Source organism: Peromyscus eremicus, chromosome 3 (genome assembly GCF_949786415.1).
Source record: "Peromyscus eremicus chromosome 3, PerEre_H2_v1, whole genome shotgun sequence".
NCBI lineage: Eukaryota > Metazoa > Chordata > Mammalia > Rodentia > Cricetidae > Peromyscus > Peromyscus eremicus.
Window position 1 is genome coordinate 72,739,819 of NC_081418.1, and position 3,438 is coordinate 72,743,256.

A 3,438-nucleotide genomic window follows, 5' to 3' on the forward strand; every position below is an offset into this window, starting at 1 on the left:
CGCAGGCCGCGCCGGAAACACCGCGCGCTCGGCGGAAGCGCCCGGGTTTGAAAGCCGCCGCCGCCGTCGCCGCCACCGCCCCGGCCCACAAAGGCCGCCCGCCTCGCGCCCGGCCGGGCCCACCCTCGGCTCCCGCCGCCCAGCTCACCGCGCCGCTCCGCTCCGCCGGGCTGCACTCACGCGGCCGCACGCACGGCGGGGGCGTGGCGGCGCTGCGGGGACCCGGGCCGCTCGCTGCCGCCCCCGCTTCCGCGCGCCTCCTGGGTTAGGCCGTCACGGCCTACGGCCCGCGTCCGCGCCCCGGCCCGCTCCTGCAGCCGCTCCGCCGGCTCCCGGGTGCCCGCGGCCGGACCCCGCCTTCATCGGGCTCACCGCGCCCTTTTCCTTTGGCCCCACCGGAAAGCCAAAACAATTGGGGCCGCGCAGGCGCGGGAAGGAAAACGGAAAGCAGGAAGGGCGGAGGCGGCGCGAGGTGACGCTGGCGTCTGAGCCGGGGCTTCCCGGGCGACCGCTGGGCGGCCAGGGCGCGTGCGCGGAGCGGGGTGGCCTTCCCCTCCCGTCCCCCACCGTCGTCCTCCCCACCCCACCCCTCTTCCCCCGCCAGCTGCCCCGGCTCAGGCGTGGCCTGGAAAAAGCGTCTCCGGAAGCTCTATGCAGCGGCATCAGGAATTTTGTGCTGTTGCAGTTGTTCCTCCTTGAGGTGTCTCCCGGAGATACAGACATTTGCAGGCTCGGTCAGGAGTGGGGACCAACGGGACCAAACAGTACAACACCCCGGGAAGTTGGAGTTGGAGGAAGATAGTGGGCCATTTGCTGAATGGGCTCTGTTTCCTTAATCCCAGTCTCCAATGCCCTCGCCTTTTCAAAACACGTTCAGTTTGCTAAGGCCTGGGACGTATTGGCAACACGGAGATAACCCGCAGCTTGGGAGCGAATGGGTGCAGAGGACAGTCTCCACTAAGTGACGCCTCCAGTCAGTTTTTACTGCAATGCAGCGGCCACCCTCCATGCCCCCCCAAGTTTCAAAACGAAGCTTGGAGCAGCAAGTACTTGTGGTCTGCGTCTGTTTCGTAATTTGCCATTAGCAAGCAGAAAGTTGTAGGTTTGTTTGAAGATGCTTGTCACAGATTTTTAAAAAAGACGTTCAGAATTGCCTACTTACTAACTTCCACAGTTGGAACAAGTCCAGTATGGAGAATAGGGATGGCTACAAGATAAAAACATTAGGCAAAAATGGCAGACGCCTCTAATCCGAGCTGGCAGGAGGCTGGAGACAGGATATCAGGAGTTTAAGTCCGCCCTTGACTAAATAGTGAATTCAAAGTTAACATCAACGACATGAGACCATTTAAAAGGGCTGAATTGGTAGAGGGAATTCACAGGGCATTCTAGAGCTCATATACAATGTATCTATCCACTCCATTTTACTTCCCTGTAATGATACAAAGAAAATCTAGTTAACTGAAGTCATTTTGAACACTTAGCGCAAGGTACTTATTTGTTGTAAAGGAACAGCTTTGCATCTTGATTGTATGTATATAGGATTCATGGGTCACAGGACTATAATGATAAATTTTACAAAGATACAAAGTTTAATCTGGGCCTAGTGGCACAGGCCTGTAATCTCAACATTTCAGAGTCAGGCAGGCAGATCTCTGTAAATTCAAGGTCATCCTGGTCTATGTAACAAATTGCTCTTTATAAGCCAGCCAGGAGTGCAGAATGAGACCCTGCCTCAAAAACCAGAACAAACAAAAGACAAAAAAATGAGTTTATACAAAAGATGATGTAGCCCAAATGGGGCTTGTAGTCTAGCTAATTGCTTTATGCCAACGCCAGCTTCCTAGTTTTGATAATATACTATAGCTGTGTAAGACAGGGAAGTCATATGAGGAGTGTTCAAGGAATTCTCTACTTTTGTTACTTTTGATGCTGTGTGTGTGTGTGTGTGTGTGTGTGTGTGTGTGTGTGTGGTTCTGGAGCAGTCAGTGCTCATGCCTCAGCACCTGTGTAGAGGTCAGAGGACTACTTTGCAGAGTCCACTCTCTCCTTTCACCTTTATGTGGCTTTCAGGGATGGCGCTCAAGGTTAAGGGCTTGCACAGCAGGCTCCTTTGCCTGCTGAGCCGTCATGGGCTCATATTTTTGCTACTTTTTATAAGTCTGTAGCCATGTTAAGAGAAAAAGTTCTCCAAAATGTGGGGCTAGAGAGATGGCTCCACCTTTAAGAGCATTGACTGCTCTTCCAGAGGACTTGGGTTCAGTTTCCAGCACTCATATTGTTGGGGGCACAAAGGTTCTTGTATTCACAGATAAGCACTAGGGAAACCAAGAATGTTAACCACACAGGGTTATCTCCTCAATGGAGTAAATAAAATACCATTCCATTTATGTAAAAAATGGTCTTTTAATAAAAAACCCAGCCGGGCGGTGGTGGCGCACGCCTTTAATCCCAGCACTCAGGAGGCAGAGCCAGGCGGATCTCTGTGAGTTCGAGGCCAGGCTGGGCTACAGAGTGAGCTCCAAGAAAGGCGCAATGCTACACAGAGAAACCCTGTCTCAAAAAACAAAAAACAAAACAAAACAAAAAAAAAAGGGTGTGTGCCACCACTTCCTGGCCTCTATGTTTAATCTAGTGGCTTGTTCTGTCCTCTGATCTTCAGGCAAATTTTATTAGGGTACACAATATATCACCCTACACTCAGAAAGCCAAGAGTGGGTGTTATTAATGACTTGGTGACCTTTGCCATTTGTAGAGCCAGACCTCACCCAAATCCCCCAGAGTGATTATCCCATACTCTGTTGTGGGAATTCGTTCTGTTCAACCAATGACCTTTGGACTATCTGGCCCAAGGTGCATGGCCCTTTCTGGGTATGAGACTGGTTAAAACTGTGGAGGGGGTGCACTCGCTCTCTCTTGGGTGGTCGGAGATCGGACAGTTGGTTCCCTTCACCCCTGAGCATCATGGAGGACAACGATGGCTTTTTACTCTGTTATGTATCTGTGAGTGTATTGTCCCCATTTTATATCTTAATAAATTCTTGATATCCTGTAACAGATTCTCCTGGATTCACATAACCATTCTCTCTCTCTCTCTCTCTCTCTCTCTCTCTCTCTCTCTCTCTCTCTCTCTCTCCCCTAGACCTCTATCTTTAGTTCTCAGTTAACAGAACCCATCTGTAGGTGAAATAGCCTGCTGACTTCTATGCTGTCTCAGTCAGAGATCACATCAGATCTTAGGCACTTAAGCTAATACAGGTAGCTTCTCTCTAAACCTATCTTCTTGGAAGAAATGATATGTACTTTGAGTTAAGTTTTGATGTAATTATGTCTCCTTGTGCCCCGGGGATTGTATTATACTGAGAAACATTTTTCCAAATGCTACTGTGTTTAAATATGCTTACAATAAACCATCTGGCATCAGACTCTCTGGAAGTT